General features: G+C 45.0%; 1 protein-coding gene across 1 annotated transcript in view; it reads left to right on the top strand.

The window, feature by feature from the left end:
- The first annotated feature begins 5,302 nt into the window (after positions 1-5,302).
- The window catches only part of RIPOR3 (RIPOR family member 3), a 65,169-nt gene continuing 50,420 nt past the window's right edge, over positions 5,303-20,051 (top strand). The window contains exon 1 of the mRNA XM_039499015.1: positions 5,303-5,361. The gene's annotated coding sequence lies outside the window, so the exon portion shown is untranslated. The remainder of the gene's footprint in view (positions 5,362-20,051) is intronic.

Below are 20,051 nucleotides of genomic sequence, written 5' to 3'. Positions count from 1 at the left end.
CATGGCTGCTGCCAAGATATATATAAGATATATGCTAGCTCCAGTAGACACTGTCCTCAGTACTGGTTCCAAGGGATCCAGAGTATGTTGTCAATCAAATATGGATCAAGGCTCCACTGTAGCTCAGAAGGGAATATTGTGGGTTATCGTGTCAATCTGCAAATGCTTCATACATTTCCACTGACATTTTATGGCCCCCAGGATCCATTAATAGTATACATATTAAGAAAAAGAATGGTTCCATTACATTTCCATCACACTGAAGAAGCTGCAAAACTCAAATGTCATTGGTGAAAGATTATATTTTTGGAGAGTTTCAAGTAGGCATTAAAGGGGCAAGCAAGGCTGAGAGGTCCAAATTTTAACCTTCCCTAAAAATAACATATCAAGGCAGACAAATCCAACTGCCCTTCAAACAAAAGTTACTGCATTGTTAAAATGTCAGCTCCTTTGCTAAGCGACCCACCAACAAACCAGGGTGTTTGCTGGTAACTGCAGGTGTATGCAAGCCAAAACAAAGCTGGGGGATCTAACTTAAGTTTTGATGGAATCTCTGTAAAGAAAGACTGAAAGAAGAAAAATCACAAGGAAAAACATTCATAAACATTCATGGTGAAAGGGGATGATCCTGAAATCTTTTGGCAGGCAAAACTCCCTATTAAATCACAAACGCCCAGATCCACATAAGTATTTAGCCTCATAATTTCCTAATTTCCATTGAAATCAATTGAAATTAGGAGCCTAAATACCCCTGTGAATCTGGACCCTAGTGACCAAGTGAAAATTTCCTAAGTAATTTAGGAGCCTAAATTCCATTTAAAAAATAATTTAGACACTGAGTTTTAGGTGTTGTGCTGCTCAGCTTTGCAAAGTCTGAGTCTCATTTACAAAAGGAGTTTAGGAGCCTAAAACACATCAAAAGGCTCCTAAATCACATGGGCACATTTGAAAAAATTACCTTAGAGCACTGTGGGTGCTTTAGAAGTAATTATAAAAATGATAACATACCACTTGGACTTCTGCCTCCATACCTTTTGCCTGTTGCATCAAGCCAAAAATGACTAAATGTGATGGTCCAGATTCTGATCTCAGATACACTGAGAGTAAGTCTGCTGAAGTCAAAAGTGAGATATTAAGATAATAAGGCCAGGATATGCACTCATTGGAGTTACTCTGGATTTGCACCACTGTAACTGAGTTCAGAATCTGACCCTGTATCCTTAAAACAATCTTATGTGTCTAAGGTATTACAGTGCATATGTGATATATGAGCTTTCACACAAGATTAAGCATGGAATGTAATAAATCTCATATAAGCCATAGGTCTGAGATTTGTAATGTCTCACTGTAAACACAAAGAAAAATCTTTCTGAATAAGAGGGATATGCTTTTAAACTCCCTTTAAATTAATGCAAACAAAGGAGTCTCCCTTCAGATTAAATTTGGCAGGTCTGTTTAACATTACTTAAACAATGTCCCCCTCAGCCGCCAATAATATATTATATTGAATTGTACAGGGAATTCAAAAAGTATCCAGTAGAGGGCAATATGCACATTACTTGTGCATCTGGTATTTTCAAGTAGATTTACTAGGATGAAATCATACATGTAATATATTCAGAATTAATGTTAAACATATTTGGATTATGTGGGTAGTTGTTATGACCGATGTTAAATATAATTTTACTTTGTAATGATAGCATTAGCCTATGTCTATAAAAACAATTGTTTCACAATACAATAACTAATCTTATAATTAAGATTGTTTAATAATGTATCCTCTTGTTATTTAAATCATAAGGCAAGGAAGCTAATAGCTTTTTAAAAGACTACATAAAACCATGGATTATAAACTTGCAGTTCAGATCTGTGAAGATTTTATTTCTCAATATAATTTATAAATATACATCAAAGGTCATATCCCTTTTACACTGAAATAACAGAACTTTTGCTATTTACTAACCACTTTGTAACCACAATAAATGTTCTCTTTCTCTCCATATGTATCTATATCTATCTCATACAAGACCAAAAGGACACAATCCCATTTTTCCCTGCAGGTCACTTTTAAGACACTTTTAGTTTATGGGAGTTCAGCCATTGTTCCAGCTCCCTTGGGCTTTCAAAAGATATCCTGACCTTCCCTCTGCTCCAACTCATCCCTTTCCATATAGTCCAACTCCCAATAGACGGCATGAGCATATAAAGCCTCCAATTCAAGTAGATACTTAAGCAAATGGGACTTCTCATGTGTTTAAGATTCTGGATGTGCTTAACTACCTTCTTGGATCTGAAAGTCAAGGGCTGGTCTACACATAGTTTATGTGCTTATTTAAATAATAAATCAACATAGGATACTCTCAGTCTGAAATAAGAGAGTCCACAGAACAGTTTGTACTGATGTAGCTAAATTGGTTTAGCAACTGAACTAATTAGAAAAGTTCAGTTAAGGTAATTGTCCAGCTGATAATGACAGGTCACTGGTGAGGCTGGGAAGGTGCTCATGTATTGTTATTGCTGACATCCTGCATCTTTTTTCTTTTGAGAGATCTCTATACACTCCTTCCATACTCCTTGATGGGTGTTATGTGGCTTAGTTAATTAATATTTGTAAAGTGCTTTACGATCTTTGAAGGAAAAGTACTAACATTTATCACAGTAGCAATCCTGAGATGTGTCAGGATTTAAATACTTCCCTTTTCTCACTATAAATATAATAAAAGTGCCAAAGATTAAATATTTGTTTTTTTTCATATGCATGAGAAAAATAAACATATGTTGCTTTTTAAAGTGAATTCCACAAGAATGCACAATCAGTCAGTAACAATAAATTGTAGCCTTGCATTCATTGTTTTCAAGAGTTGCATTTTAGAATTCACTTAGAACCCAGTTACCTAATTAGCTGCTCAGAACATCAGTGTTCAATTTGGATAATCTGTAGCCAAGCATTTTATTAGGAGTTTGTGGAAAAGCAAAACGTGAACAAAACCATACAACAAATAGTCCAGAATGCAGTGAAAAATACTGAAAACCAACAATTAACACAAACACACCAGAGGAAGACACAGCAAATGGAGATGAGTAAATAGGCACTTGGGGATTGAAATCAATAGAGCTATTGCCATGTACACTAGCTGAGGGTCTGGTCCATGAAGTTAATATGAACAAGTTCCATGTTTAGGAGGAAATGACAGGCTCTCAGCAGAGATTGTTATCTCAAAAAACAGTGATTGTATAGGGCTGACGTGCAGAGATTTATGTATGGAATCTTCTGTGAGGGCCAGATTTTGCCCTTGTTGGCAGAGGGCAGCGGGGGAGTATGGTGTGCACATCACAAAGCAGCATGTGGGCTGGTTGCATGCATGTATTTGAAAGAAGAATTGGCATTAAGGGTGGTTATTTTGTTGTATTATTTTGAAGTGAGTGTGGCTGATCATAAAAACTAACACACTGAGGACAGAGGCGGCTCTAGCGATTTTGCCGCCCCAAGCATGGCGCCCCCCCCTCGGCGTGCCCTTGACTGAGGAAAATCAAGAGGACAACTGTTAACAGAATTTCCAATTTTCAGCAATCCCTCTTCCCCTATGTACTGGTACCTCTATTTCTCTTGCTAGACATTCTAAAGGAATACTAGTTATTATCGCTATTCTGTTCCATGCTATCAGTTGCCTTTTGAATCATATCCAGGATCCCTGTCTTTATGTTCAAGATTTGGTACCATCTCCCCTTCTGCCTACATCTCAGCCCAAATATCTTTCTTCTACTTTCCATACTCCCTCAGCCCTTGAGCTCTTTCCTCAACCAGAACCTCCTACCTTTTTGCTTTCTCCTCCCACTCTTATTTCTATGGCTTCCCTCATGCATCTCCTTGTGCCTGAAATGCCCTCCATATCCAACTTCACAAGAAGAACCACCCCTCTCCTCTTTCAGTTCCTTCCTCAAAACACATATCTCTCTGCCATAAAGACTGACATGAAGAGAGTATTAATCTTCTCCCCCAGGGAAGCTGGTAAGAAAACAAATAACCCTGTCCCACTAGGTTCTTTTTACTGGGCTTGTCCTCACTAGGTGCTTTGAGAGTCTTCCTTGGTGGATTTAAAAAAAAAAAAGATTTTAAAACTCTGGGGGACAGGATGAAACATCTCCTGTTTGTTCTGGATGGCGCTGAGCCCGCTAGCAGGGCTGAACAAATTAAGAAGGCCCAAACTTGGTAGGTGCTGAGCACTCCCAGCTCCCATTGAAGGCAACTCAGTCACCTCACAGGACCGGGACTAGACTCCTGTGGTGACAGTGAGAGGCCTGTTACTTTGCTTCATTGTAAAAATGGTGCAGAAAACCAATGTGAAAGCAAAACTGGGGCTCCAAAGCCTGGGGTTTAGACTGGGAGGTGACCTGCAAAGAGGGAAATATTGGTCTGTGTGTTTGGATCTGATGTTGACAGAAGGCCTGAAAGGGTTTTGTTAAAAAGAAAAGGGGTGTGTGTTTGTGTGGGGGTGGTCTGGGGGGAAAGGGATGGGAAGGACACTGTTGGTATCCTATAAAGGCAGGCTTTTCACCCAGGAAAACTATGAAAGTGTGACATGGCAAAAGACAAGAGTGAAAACTGAGCCAAGCTGGCCTGTCTGCAGAAGGAAAGGTGCCTGTTACTGACATTGGGTATAGGCAATGGGGGCAGCTGAACCTGCGCCAAACATGGGCTAGCTGCAAGGGTAGCCGAGGGCAAACCAGGTCCAGCACCCTTTCAGCCAGGGGGATTCACACCGAGGGGAAGGGGTGGGGTGGGCCCAGGAGCGGGGAAGAGCGTGAGAGTAGGAGAAGGAGATGGGAGAGGTTGTGGCTACGGATCAGGGCCGGAGAAAGGGGAAGAAAAGTTGGGAGAAGGCGGCCCCGGGCGGCGAAAGGCAGGGGCCAGAGGCGAAGGGGGAAGGAAAGGGGTGCGGGCGGGCGGGGAGCGGGGAGTCCGCCAGGGCACAGCCTGTTTGCCATTAGCCTGCAGCGCGGTGGGGATTGGCGGGGAGAGCGCCTGGGACGCTTCCTGATGAATAGCAGAGGGTCCGGGCCGTGACCGCAGGCTCAGCATGTGCTGGAGCCTCGCCGCACTTTCCCAGCCCCCCTGCCAGGATGGGAGGAAGGAGGGAGGGAGGGAAGGGGAGAGAGGCAGCGAACGGGACAGGGCGATCCGCATCCAGCAGCGCAACCAGCAGCCCGGAGCCGCGGCTTCCAGGAAGCGGAGAGGGGAGGTGGGGACAGGCAGCCGCGATAAGGCGGTGGCTATCGGGGCGCCAGCTGCGGAGCTGGGCAGCAGACGGCGCACGCCCGGCGGAAGGTGCGGGGCCCGGCTCCCTCCCGCGCTGAAGGCAGGTAGGAGACACCGCGCCGCGGGGAAGGGACTGACCCTAGCGGACCCGAGCTCGGGTGGCCAGGGGGCCGCTCGCTCGGGGGCAGAAGGGATGCGCTGCCCGCCGCCGGGGCACCCGCCCCTGTGGGAAGGGGCTAGAGACACCAGAAGGGGGGGGGGGAAGATGCTTCCGTGGGGGGGGGCGTTTCCAGCAGGGGTCGGTGCACCTGCAGGGGGTGTGCTGCGTGCTCCCAGGTGGGCAGCCACTCCGAGATGTGCAGGCACCGGGGAGGACAGTCACCAGCCACGCGCATGCATCTCTCTGTGGGAGGGACACAGGCACCGGGGGCTGCATATGCACCTACGGGGGGTGCACAGCCACGCAGATCCCCTTGAGGAGGGTGTCAGTGCACCCCCGGGGGAGGCCCGAGAGGAGCCGGAGGAGGTGGATGGCTGTCTGCAGCAGGTGGAAAAAGAGGGCAAAGGCACAGGACACTGCTTCTTCCACCGTGTATTTTGGATGTGTCATTGCCTGGGCGGGTTACATTGGAATGACTCTTTTTTGACTGCATGGAGATTGTTTTGTTTGCTCTTATAGACTCAGGTTTTGGGTCTCAGGCCAGTTACATTTTGCCGCTGACAATGTTGAGATTCTCTGTAAAAAATGTTTCAGTTCAGTTGGGCCATATGGAAATTGCATTGGTCATCAACTAAGGAAGCGCAGTGTTACTAGGAAAAAAATAAAATTTTGTATTTGTGTTGGAGAGCGTATGGGATGGTGATCGGAGAACAGGGCTGGCATTCAGCACTCCTGGGGTTCATTCTTGGCAACAGAACCAAGTCTTAATCCCTCTGTGCCTCAGTTTCCCCCGCTGTAACATGGGGATAATTATCAAACCAATTGAGACAATTATTTTTTGTAATGCATTCATGAAAGGCTTTATGGGAATGAAAAGAGGATTATATAGAAGGATAACAAACTATGTAAAATTCACCTTGAGGGATATTTGATATTGAACATAGTGACACGTGTCCTAAAAACAGCTAGTTGACAGTGGTGGCTAATGGAATGTGAATCTGAGAACACCTTACACACAAATCTAGCCTTGGTGTCACTATTGATTCTCCTCATGCTATGCTGCCTCTGCTATTCATTTCACTGTGCTGAGTGAGTGACACATGCGCTGCATGCAGAGTAGAGAAGAGGCTGCACAAAACACACCAGGACAGGATAGACCTGATGTTAATGAATGGCAGGTCAAATCCCACTTGTTTGCCTAAGGGATGGGGAAGTGAGTCACTACAGATACACACACCCTGCATATGATGTGACATAGCACAACTGGCCTTGTATACGGTGGGGTCTTATGAAGGATGAAGTATCCAGACAGCATACTGGATTGGGAGGATTGGTGGACTGCCCTGGGATGACATCTCCAGTATCCCTAGCTTGTGCTCTGCCTTGGAATCAGTTTGTAGCAGAAGCAAAATACTAATATTTCTATGTGGATGACATAGAGCCAAGACCTGGAATCATAGGCCAAACAGTGGGATGTGTCCTGGGCTTCTCTATGAGTGAATGTAGAGAGGAGAGGATTCCTTTCCATCAGATTAGAGCCTTCTGTGTTCCCTAAAACTTCCCTCCACGGGTCAATGATTAGTGGATCCTTGTAGCTGCTGTTCTAACAACCCCACCCCATTTCCCCCCTGAAATTTGTCCCTTTGCAAACGCAGGATCTAGTTTCCCAAAAAAGAACCTGGTAGGTGTCGTCTTCTTTTTTGATTGTAAAGCAACTACAAGATCCAGTCTACTTGGAGGGAAGGATGATGGATTACAGGAAATGTGTCTGTAGTCATGCTTGAAGGGTGATAGGCTGAAGGTATGGAGAACAAGGGCAGGATGGGGGTTCCCGTCATAGACGGTTGTGTGAAATAAGGCAAGGAGCTAAGTGTGGGAGAAGGACCCAAAGAGAGTTGTTAATTATGAAGTTTGGGTTAAGCAAAGGAGAGGAGGATTGGAAGGAGAGAAGATATTTTATATATAAAAATGTCAAGAAATAGATATGTAATATTAACTTTAATAAACATTTTAAACTAATGTTAAAATTATCTAATACACAGGTTAAAAAAAGAGTTTCCATACATCTGGGCATAATGCTTAAATTATCCATAAGTACAAGGTTTAAAAAGTCAGAAGGCCAAGAGGAAGTGAATAGGCAGAATGTAATCATCCAGACTGTAGTTTGCCCAGTACTAGATTCTGAATCATGACTGGCTGATGACAACCCAAAGTTACCCACAGAACAACTCTTGCAAAAAGCATCAGCAGACGTTTACTCATTACACATGCTCAGGATCCCGAGTTTAATTTTGATCTGAAGACGCACCTCCAACAGCACAACAGGGACATACAGAGCCATTTTTGAAATACCAATTTTATCCTCTTTTTCTAACTTTTCCATTTCCGTTGCCAGTTTGTTCTCTCCAAGCACTAATATTTAAACCAATATGTCTTCAAAGACAGAAGGCCTATAGCCATGATTTCTGTGGAGTACGGCTGCAAAGGGAAAATTGATGTTCAGCCAGTCATTGAATTTGATCATTAGTGATGGAGAGAACTCTGTGATGATTTTGTTTACTTCCTCACTGATGCTGGAAATGCTATAATCATAGTGTACAGATCAGTTTATCTTTTAATTGAGCAAGAAGTAAGTTCAGCTGTTTCAAGTTAGATGATAAAATCTGTTTCACGGGGAACTTAAAGTGCTATAATGGTCATTGTTTTCACCATGTTTTACTACTGCTACTCCACGCTGAGCACAGAAAGAGAAATGGATTCTGTTCTGGCCCTTGCATTATGAGTTAAGTTCCAACTCCATTCATTTTTACCTTGAGGTGTCAATCTCATTTGCAGCCTAACTAGATCACTAATGGGTCTCAATGGGTCATAGTCATTGCTGATAATGTATTAGCCTGAAAGAAGCTAGCTTGCCTTTTAAAACCCAAGCTGAATTTGAAGGTCTGGCTGGTAGTTAGAAAACACCCCCCACCCCTCCATCTCTTTACTTGTTAACTGAGCAAATTTGATCTCAAGGCATCGGGAGAGAATAGTTTGACCTAGAGTCATTGGGATGCAATTGTTAGTGACATTTCAGAGCAGAACTATATGGTAAGTGGGCTTATTGTGAGGTTCCTTACGTATAACAACCAACAGGGAAAGAAGATTGGAAAAGATCCGAATAAATGTCTCTACCAAGGAAACAGCCTTATGATTAAAGTACACGATTGGGAATCAGGGTTACTGGGTTCTAGTTTTACTTCTGTCCTGTTCTTTCTGTGTCACTTTGAATAAGTTGCTCAGGGTACAACTTCCAAAGTGTTCACCAATTTTGAGTGCCTCCGTTTTTGGTGGCTCAATCTGAGATACACAAGCCATGATTTTTAGTGGTGCTCAATACCTACAACTCCAGCTAATGTCAGTGGGATCTGTGGGTCCTTGGCACCTCAGTAAATCATGCCCTACAGGTGTCAAGTTAAGCAACCAAAAATAGAGACACCCAAAATGAATGGCCACTTTTGAAAAATTTGACCTAAGCAGTGTGCCTCAGGTTTCTCATCTGTGAAATGGTGATAATACTGCAGTGCAGTAATGGTTAGTCCATGTTTATATAGCACTTGGAAGAAGATAAGTACTAAGTATTGTTAGTTTCTCCATTATCCAGGAGGACTTTACTCCTGAGGGCATTCTGTGCCCAAAAAATTAAAATTCTGCACCAAAAAATTAAAAATTCTGTGCACAATATTTTAAAATTATTGAAAATTCTGCAAATTTGATTTCTCAAATAAATGTGGAGGCTCCAGCATGGCATTGGGGAGCACAGGCCACTGGCTGCATGGAAGCATAAGAGCACTGTGCAGCTCACCCCAGGACACAGACTCAGTGGTGAGACGGTACCCTGATAATGCAAGGGCCGGGCCTGCCCCAGAAACATCCCAGGGCCCTGCCCCTCTGTGCCAGGTGCAGCAGGTGTGGGCAAGCAGGCTCAGTAAGGCAGGATCCAAGTGTGGAGGGACTTAGCATGAGGGGATCCAGATGTGGGTTGAGAGGGGTCTGTGTGGGCCAATCTGGGTGCAGGTGGCTCAGTAGAGGATCCAGGTCTGGGGGGGATCTGGAAGCACAGGGGCTTGTTGGGGGGTTCTGGGTGCAATGGTAATGGGACTCTGCAGTGGGGTCCAGGTGAAGGTGGTTGGGACTCAGTGGGGTGTGTGTGGGTGTAGGAGGGATAGAGCTCGGCAGGGGGGTCTGGGTACGTGGAGGCTCAGTTGAGGGTCCAGATGCTGTGGGAGTGGGGCTCAGTGGGGTGGGGATCCAGGTGCAACTGGTTGGGACTCAGTGGGGTGGGGATCCAGGTGTGGGTGGCTCATCAGGGTGGTCCAGGAGCAGGGGGAGTTGGGCTCATTGGGGGGGGGGCGGTTCTGAGTGCAGGGGAGGTAAGGCTTGGTGGGAGGGTCTGAGTATGAGGAGGTCTGGATGGATGGGGGAGCAGCTCCCTGCACAGGGATCCCTCCCCTTGCAGCTGAGGAGCGGTGGGTGCAGGAAGCAGGGAGGGGGGAGTTTGCAGAGCTTCCTGCAGCTGGGGGAGAAATCTGGGGGTGGGTCTGAGCTGGCCCTGGATGCCATGCAGGGGAAGGGGAAGTCCTGTCCTCCCCTGGCCAGCGCTGACTAGCAGCTGAGCCCAGCACAGTGTAGGAGCCACCAGCCGGGTCTTCCCCAGGCCTGCCCCCTGCCCCACAGTGATTTACCTCTCTGCCAGTTGCCCAGGTCACCCAAAACATACTGCTGGGGAGTGTTGTATGATTGCTCTTGTAGTTTCCCTTTGCTTCCCCATCAGAAAGTCATTTTTCTGCGAGGAAGCAAAGAAATATGTGGGGACATAAATTCTGCACATGCGTAGTGGCGCAGAATTCCCCCAGGAGTAGAGCTTATATCTGTGATCAGGAAGAGATCTTTGTTTCTCTCAGCTGTGAAATAACATGAGAATTTCTCACACACTAAGCAGAAATGGTGATAACTAAACATTCTTCATTTTGTTTAAAAATACAGTCCCAAAGGTTTCTTTCCCCCCACCCCCACCCCCCAAACGATGCCAGGGACACTTTCAGGCTTGTTGTTTACAGTGAAGCATAAGAATCAATAGCAAATATTCTATGTTGTTGTGGAGGCAAAAGAGGGTATGTGATCACATGTGTCTGCAGAGCTATCTGTGCTTGACATTCTTGCAGACAACAAACAACAACAACATAGCTCACTTCTTCCAAGATAGTTAACATTCTGGCCCAGCGTTACAGTACCAGATGTGTTGCCACAGAAACAATTTAAAGGGAGAAGGACCTTCAAGTGAATAGTCTTTATAGCGGTAAATATAAAAGTTATATACATAGTTCAGAGCCGGTAGGATTTTTTTTTTTTTTGGTATATGTGTATATGTGAGACAGAAAGAGTAGAGGGGAATTGTACTTTTCCTTTCCTACATCTGTTAGCATTTTAAGATTCTCCATACAGGACTGGAAATTGAAGAATACTCTATTAGGGACATGATTTATGCACCTCAGAGACATTTTTATTAAATCCTGACTGGATTTTATAAACTTTTTTTCCTTGAAAAGCTGTACATTTTGCTAGCTGATTTATTTAGCCCCATTTGCAACGTGCTTTGGAAGCAATTTCAAATAAGTTGTTTCTTTGAAAGTAAGGAAGCGTATCTGACTACATAGAACTAGACCAGATTTTGATGCTGACAATTACTAGCACATTCTAACCTACAACAGTTGACATGTTGATGAAAAGAGGGAATCTAACTGGGAAATAACTTTGTTTTATCTCACATAGGAAGGCTTGGAATATATGTAACTGAGGCCCAGTAACAGTCGCAGCATGGGAAGGATCAGGAGTATGAAAATGGTGTTGGAGGTGGCATGTGCAGAGAGGAAAGGCAGATGTGTGCGAGCATCTCTGTGGCACTGGATAGCTGCCACAGGCAACATGCCCTCCTCTCTATTGCCACAAACTCATGTTGCAAAATGTGACATGGGTTACTTAACTCCCACTGCATGGTTTTTGCATGCCACAAAACGGGCATATGCTTCCAGGAGTGGCACACACTGCCTGGGGTAGCACAGCAAGGAAAATAGCCAGGAAGGCCAAATTTACATTAGAAAAGGTTTGCTGATATAGCTGTGTCAGCAAACCATGATAATGTAGACACAGCTTATATTGGCAAAAAAAAGTGCTTTTGCAGGTATAGTTTATATATGGTATAGCTTATACTGGTTTCCTGAATGAAATAAACTATATCAGCAAAAGCACTTATATGTCAGTCTGCAGTAGGGCTTTTGCTGATATAGAAATGTCATTAAAAAAAAAATCACATCCCTAACTGATCTTACTATACTGGCAAAAGTTTCTAGACCTGTAGGCCTGGCCAGAGAGTCTGGAAAGAATGTAAACAGGCCAAGATCCACAAAATATGGCTCTTTTGTTTTCACATTTCTTTGTCATTCTTGCCATTGAAAGGCCTTGCTCCTTGCCAGCTTTGCAACCCTACTATCCCCACACTGAAGAAGGCAACATCAGTGCTTTCCCCACTGAAATCATGGGTGAAATCCTTGCCCCATTGATGTTAATGGCAAAACTCCCATTGACTTTAGTAGGGCGAGAATTTCACACTGTGTACTTTTGATGATAGGACCTCACCTTCTTTGTGTCTGGAAGATATTAGCCTAAAAGCCTTAAACTGAGAATGGTTTATCTCATTTAACAATTACTCTTTCCCCGCCCCCCCATAAAATTTAAAACCTGAATTTACTTTGCTATTATAAATGTATCCCTCAGACAGCTCTATACCTCTTAAATATCAGACATATATTTACCCCAGTTACCTGATTAGACACAATTCTGGTTTTCCCTCACTTTTGTTGTTGAAAATTATTTATGTCAGAAATAAGGAATCAGGAAACAAAAATTGTACTCAGAGTTATTTATGCTTATGGATAGAATCCTGCATCATTTTAAGTTTCCTGCATGGATAATTGTTTTTGGCTCTGTCATTTTTGGGACTGTCACATACAGTATCACACATTTAGGCCTAGCCAAATTGGAAGACTGGTATATTACCATGCGTGATCAGTTATAAAGATAAGAAACTGGTCACTACCCTTCATTCCTTATTCAGATAAAAATTCCATTGACTTCTGGGGGAGTTTTAGGTGTGCAGAGAATTTGGATTTGGGCTCACAGTTGGTGTCTGCAAGGTAGAAATGAGTTTGGGGTACAAAATTTGGGTCTAAATCCAGATCTACACTTCTCCATAAACCCAGAGATGTTGGGATTTAGAATTTTGGTTCAGCAGCAGCTGCTTGTGACAGAGCCAGTCATGATGTTAGCAAACAGATCCAAACTTCCCACTAGTTTGTTCATATCTCTTTCATTTGGGCCCTTCAGTAGATGGGATATGTCTTTGTGTATGTGTAGCGCATCCCCACTCAGACACTATAATTAAATCTTTCTATTGAAAATTTCTATTTCAAGTGGTCATAATTTTCTCAGAAATTGTCCTTTGGGTCTGAAATTTCCTGTGGTTGTTTTCAACTCAAAATATAATGTTTTTGGAAAATTAGAACAATGTCAGCTCAGTTACTTTTTGAGTTATTCAAATACATTTAAAAAAAAGTGCATGTTTTCCATTTACGTTTTCTATATTTTTCTTTGAAGTCACATAACTTTTTGGTTTTAGGATTTAAGTTGTAACACACTTGAAATACACCCTCCCTCCCCATATGCTTACCCATCCATTCCCCAACACCAGGGCTGGACAGATAAACCAAAGAAGTGAGCAACTGAAAGAGCTCAGTGTGCTAAAGGATTTTCATTTAGTGTGCTAGTGATAACATGAATAGGTTTACATTTCCATCACTGCAGGCGAAATACAATTTAAATAACCTTTAGCTATGTGTGCTCAAGATTTCTGCAATATTTATATTCTATAATTGAAATAGCACAAAAAAGTTCAAAGGGTCACTCCAAATTATAAGAAAGGATTTGTTTTATGAAATCTGTAGAGTTAAAATGAGAGGCCAGTATTTCTGAAAGATTTAGCACACAATGGTGTGGAAAATGCACATAATGCTGTATGAGCAATTACCACTGTTGTGTGAACAAATTGGGTAATTGTGTGTGCAAATGTGGTTAAGACCTGGCCTACATACAAAGTTTCACTGGTTTAAGTAAAGGTGTAAAGTTAATGCAACTTTGTGTCTGGACACTGTTACATTGGTTTAAACTTCATTGGTTTAGCTTGTTCCTTAGCTTTATTACAAGTGAAAGGTAAACCAATATATACCCAGTTTAAACCGATGTAAGAACATCCACACACACAGTTGCACCAGATTAACTGCATTGCTTTAATATCAGACTGGAGGCCTGATCTACACCTAAAAATGAGATTGACTTAACTACATCTCTCAGGACTGTCAAAAAATTTTCACCCTGTATGATGCAGTGAGATTGACCTAACCCCCACTATAGACCCAGCTAGCTCAATGGAAGAATTTTTCGGTTGACATAGCTACTACCTCTCAAGGAGAGGTGGACATACTACCATAGGTGCCAACTTTCCCCGGCTTTGGTGGGTGCTCTCTCCTCCCCTGCCCCAACTCCACCTCATCCTTGCCCCTGCCCTGCCCCCATTCCAACCCCTCCCTGCCTCTATTGGACCCCTTCCCCAAATCCCTGCCCCGACCCCACCACTTTCCCGAGTGCACCGCATTCTCCCTCAGGGCTGCCCAGAGGAGGGGGCAAGTGGGGCAATTTGCCCCAGGCCCTGGGCCCCATAGGGGCCCCCAGGAGAATATAATATTCTATAGTATTGCAACTTTTTTATGGAAGGGGTCCCCAAAATTGCTTTGCCCCAGGCCCCCCTGAATCCTCTGGGCAGCCCTGTTCTCCCTCCCTCCTCCCTCCCAGTGCTTGCTGTGTGAAACAGCTGTTTCATGGCAGCAAGCGCCGGGGAGCTAGGGGGAAAAAGTGGGCACACGGCGTGCTCAGGGGAGGAGGTGGAGCGGAGGCAAGCTGGGGCAGGGGGGCAGGGCAGGGAGCCCCGGAGCACCCACGGAGTCGGCGCCTATGCATACTACAGCAATGGAAGAACGCCTCCCGTCGCTGTAGTAAGTGTCTATGCTACAGTGCAACAGCAGCACAGCTGCAGCACTTCAGCTGTGCTTGTATAGTGTTTCTAGTGTAGACATGCCCTGAGCTATATGGATATAGGTACTTTTATACCCGTATAACACTGGGAGCAGGAGCTGTAATGTGCAGGGCTCTGACACCTTTCAAAACTACACTTGTATTGTAGTTTTGAAAGAAACAGAACTTTCTACTGTAGACAAGGTCTAAGAATGGATTCTTAAAAAGCCAAACAATGACCATACTGTGAATAACTGTTGGTTGCAGTGAGAGTTTTGAGTGCTGAAAGGAGTTAAGAATTGTGTTTATAGATTGTGAAGGGCTTGGGGACAAAGATGCTATCAATTGTGTGCCCAAAATTCAAGGCCATCTTGAAGTACGTTCCCTTAATAGTGTATGCTGATGCTACCCATAGTAGTGCAAAGTACATTAAAAATAGTTTCAGCTTTTTAAATAAATGTTTTAAGTGGTTTGATCCTAGCTGGTTCCACTGCTGAAAACACTGCATTCATTTGCCAACAACCTGTATCCAGCACTACCAGTTATGTTCCTTCCTCCCTTCTCTGTAACTTGTGCTTCTCTCTTGTCCTTAGACTCTTCTTAAATTGGGTCTTGGGTGATTTATACTGATAAAATGATTAGAAGAGTCTGACACCACTGTGAACTTTCTATCTCTGGCAGTCACCTTGCCACTGGTAGTCATTGATAAGCAGAAGAGTATGTGCTGGCTGATGAGGCACCATATAGCCAGTTCCTTGCCTCCAGTCCAGTTTCCTGTCACAGTGGTTAATGACCCCAAGAAAACTAATTCTTTCTCCAGTTTACTAGGATTTTTTTTAAATGACAGTTTATGAGGTCAGTTACCAATTCTTTGCTTCTTAATGGGAAATTGTGCCCTATATTGCTTCTCTTTGATATATAAAGAAGTCCCAAAAAGATTTTTTAATAAAGTTTTATTTTCGTTTTGTTTTATTAACCTTGGAAATATCAGGCACATCAGATCTTGTCTTTCTTGTTTTTATTAGAGGATTCCTTGGAGAACCAGAGAAATAGCATGTAGAACTTTTCTCAGCACTTACCTGAATATGCAAAGGGTATTGAATCTTTCACAAGAAGATATTTTCTCCCAACTGTGTGTCAGATGTTTGAGTGAAATAGATATTAACAAAAACAAAACAACCCTGCAAAGAATTATAAAAAGACTGACCCCTCACAACTGCTCAGATTTTACTCTTTTAGAGTCTGTAATGTCCTTCCAGAACTAGCAGGCTAGACAAGACTTGAATTTCTAGTTAAAAATAAAGAACAGAACATATTAAAAACAAATCTTTCAGGTCCCTTTACTTCAGAAAGAAACAGACACACATTTTTTAAAATAACTTTTTACCTGACTACTGGCCAAACCCAATTCCATTCCTTGCCTCCTGATAGATAATCCTTTAGCAGCTGCTTCTCAAGTCACCATGCTTTAAGATCTTGTTAAGTGTACAGTAACTCCCCACTTAACATCCTCTCGCTTAACGTTGTTTCAATCTTATGTCCCTGCTCAATTACAGAACATGCTCCATTTAAAGTTGTGCAATGCTTTGCTATAACGTCATTTGGCTGCCTGCTTTGTCCACAGCTGGCAGCCCCCATCAGCTCCCCTATGCCCCCCGCCATGCCTCCCGCCCGCCGGCAGACCCCGCAGATCAGCGCATTCCCCCTCCTCCTCCCGCCTACTGCCCGCGGCAATCAGCTGGCTAGCGGTGTTCAGGGGGGAGAGGGGAGGAGCGAGGACTCAGCGCGCAGGCTCTCTCTCCCTCCCCTGCCTCCCGAATGCCGCAAGCCAGCTGATTGCCGTGGGAGGAGGCAGGGGAGGGAGCGGGGAGCCTGCGTGATGAGTCCTTGGTCCTCCTCCTGCCCTCCTGCCCCCTGTATGTTGCAAACCAGCTGATTGCTGCGGGCAGAAGGGATGGGGGAGGAGTGAGGATGTGGCGCACCTCCCTCCTCCCTCCCCTGCCTCCTGCCCATGGCAATCAGCTGGCTTGCTGTGTTCGGGAGGGAGGGGGAGCCTGCGTGCCGTGTCCTCTCCCTCCTGCCTCCTGAACGCTGCAAGCCAGCTGATTGCAGGAGGCAGGGGAGGGAGGGGGGAGGGAGGAAGACGTGGCATGCGGAGTAAAGGGGGAGAAGGGGGGGAAGAAGAGGCAGTTAAGGGTGGGGGCTTGGGGAGAGAGGTGGCGAGGGCGGGCTGAGGGTTGAGCCCCCTGCCCCTGGTGCTTGCAGAATAGGAGAAACTGCCGCTTCTGCTGCGCAATGTGCTTCTCCTAGCCTACAGCACCTTCAGCCTCCTTGCCTGCCTCATTGTCTGCAGTGCCAATGGGCTGTGCCTGTGTGGGGTAAGGAGGGGGCACCTCCCAACTATTGTACTGTACCGTATGGCAAAAAATTTTTTCCCTGGAACTTAAACCCCCCCATTTACATTAATTCTTATGGGGAAATTGGATTCGCTTAACATCATTTCACTTAAAGTCGCATTTTTCAGGAACAGAACTACAACGTTAAGTGAGGAGTTATTGTATAACCTTTAAAATATAATTAATTGTCTTTCATTTTGTGTGGATTGTTTGCAATTAAGCATTCTTTCAAGTGGGCCTTGTTTGGCTACATCCATCACAAAAATACGCTCTTGGGTAAGGAGCAGAAAAAGGGTCTGAGCCAACCAATGTTTATTTTCATTATTAATCATTTATATTATGGCAGCTCCTAGATGCCCCAGTCCAAAACCAGGGCCCGATTGTGCTAGACTCTGTTCCCTTCCCATCCGCCTTCCCCTTCACCCTCACAAAGCTGTATCTCTCTCTTGCTGCTGTTACATTCTAATGGAGCAGGCAGTATTTCTTGTCAAAGTCAGTCCCGGTCTGTAGTATTAGTGAACAGGTCAATAAGAAATTTATAAAGGCAGATCCTGGATGGATTTTAGGCAGGCTCTAAACTATGAATCTGAGGGAAAATGGTGATGCATCTTTTCTATAAAAGCCCATAACTAATGCATTTTTCCAGTGTGCAAGCCAAATTATGATTACAGAGATCTTCCACTGAAGTTATGGCAAAGCTCCCAGTGACTTCGATGGGAGCAAAATTGGGCAGACTGGTAGCGATCCTGGAAACCTTACCTGTTGCTATATTAGAAGCAGAAAATACTTTATATTTTAAGACCCAACTGATGTGCATGTAAGGGGACTGTTATCCCTTTACTAACATTCAGTGGGGGTGTTTTGGTTGGCTAGGTCCCAGTACTAAAAGGGGAAGGGTCGATGGGAAATCAGGCCCCTGAGACTGACAGTCCCCAGGAGCAATGGGGAGAGGCTAACACTCCAGGTCAGCCTGATTGACAGGGTGGGCAGGCTAATCAAGGAGTCAGGAGGCCGGAGGGGGGACGGGTCCGTGTGAGCTGGAATTGCCTGGGTCAGACAGAGTGGGGCCAAGCTAAGGAGAGAACAGGGGCCCAAGCTAAGCTGCTGGGAGCAGAGCTGCAGCCCCAAAGCCAGAGCACAGCCCAGAGAGAGCAGCCCTGCCCTGGGAGGAGAGCTGCAGCAACCAGAGCCAGAGGGGCCAGAAAAGCAGCCCAGGGAGCAGGTCAGAGCTGGGAGCAGAGTCACAGAAGCAGCCTGCAGAGCAGACCTGTCCTGGGAGCAGAGCTGCAGCAACCAGAGCCAGAGGGCCCAGAGATGCAGCCCATGGAGCTGGAGGCAGAGCAGCAGCAGCAGCTGTGCTGAGGCAGAGTGAAGCTGGGGCTGGAGCTGGGGCTGGAGCAGTCCGGAGCTGGGTATGGTGAGCAGCTGGGGAGAGTGATGGGGACCCTGGGCAGTGGGCCCAGCACAGGGAGACCCCTCAGCCAAGATGCTCTGCAGGCCAGACTTGGAGGGGGATCGTAACCCTGACAGGGTGGGGGCGACACTGGGAAGAAGGGTCCTGCCACCTAGAGCCTGAGAGCATGTGGCCACCGCCAGAGCAAGTGTCCAACCCGCAGCATCCCTGCAGCACAGCCAGAGCCTGAGAAGGAGGGCTGGGACCTACAAGAAACAGACTGTGAGCTGCCCTGACATTCCAGAGACACTGTTTGTGATGTTCCCTGCCACAGAGCGGGATGATGTGTTTCCTTTAACCTGTCCCATTTTTCCTTATTCCTTTTAAAACTAATTGTTAATTAAATAAACTGTATTGCTTTAAATCGTATGCAATGATCAGTGGGTCAGGAAAGCATCCAGTGCAGAGAGAGCACCCCAGAGTGGGGACACCCTATCCCCTGACCTAGGTGACCACTGCAAGGTTGGGGATCGAGCCCCCCAGGAATCCTGGGCCCAGCCTTGTTGGGGTTACAAGGACTCTGCCAGACAGGAGAGGGGAAGGGGAGTCCTCTAGGTAAAGGAAGTGGGAGCGAGGACTCAGATCCTTCCGCTAGCCTATTTCACCAGGGTAGTGCAGAAGCCAGGAAAGTTCCCCACAATAGCGGGACCATTCCCCACACTTACACACACAAGTAGTTTAAAGAATTTTACTTTTGGCCAAATTTCTATAGCCAGTCAGAGTTTTAGTTGCATCTGACCCTAGATGATCTGCTTTGAAAAATAGGCTTTAGAGTCCTTGTTTTGCCTGCTAAATGCAAACCAGATGCAGGGCCAGATCCTCACCTGGTATAAATCAGTATAGCTCTATTGACTTCAATAAGGCTATGCCAGTTTACATCAGCTGAGGATCTGGCTTACTGAAGTGATATTCTCCATACAAGACCAAGCCTTGATTCCCTTATTTACATGAAATATGCCAATAGGATACATTTGTAAATTAGGCAAATAGCATTTAGTTCACTGTGGCTAAGCCTGCAGTCTAGTTTAGATGTGATCTAGGACTCAAAGGGGCAGATCATTGAAGTCAATAGAACTGTAACAGTTTGCACAAGCTGGGGATATGCCACCTAGTCTGGCGGCACCATGCTTGTGTGGCTCTCTGGACAGAACTTTTACTGAATCTGGCATGTTCTTTCCAAACTTCTGCCTTATTAGTTCAGCTTAGAGGGGGTAAAACATCTGTTTCTAAGTAGAGCTGTGTGGTTACTGACTGGGTTTTTTCTGCAAAATCTCTACATCTGCCCATTTAAGACCAATGGTTTATAAGAGCTGGAGTGGGGCATTTGCAAACTTCATCTCATTAAAAACCAAACCAAACCAAATAAAATCAGGGAGTAATAGCGTAAGATATTATGGGCTACAAATGGCAGAAGCTTGTGTGCCAAGATTGGATAGGAACAGTGCTTTGGTGTGATATAAATGAAAGGGCAAAAAACACAAACACACCCCCTTGTATTGGCAGAGATCCTTATTGTCCCCTGTAAGGAAGGTACCACAGCTGGGGAGCCTTTGTGTGTCAGCAGAGAAAACAGGTTACGCAGAACATAATGGCAGAGATTAGTACTGCGACAGCAATGACTAG

The sequence above is a fragment of the Mauremys reevesii genome, linkage group 13, assembly GCF_016161935.1.
Source record: "Mauremys reevesii isolate NIE-2019 linkage group 13, ASM1616193v1, whole genome shotgun sequence".
Taxonomy (NCBI): domain Eukaryota; kingdom Metazoa; phylum Chordata; order Testudines; family Geoemydidae; genus Mauremys; species Mauremys reevesii.
Note: the sequence above shows the minus strand (reverse complement) of the source record. Positions and strands in the feature narration are given on the sequence as shown.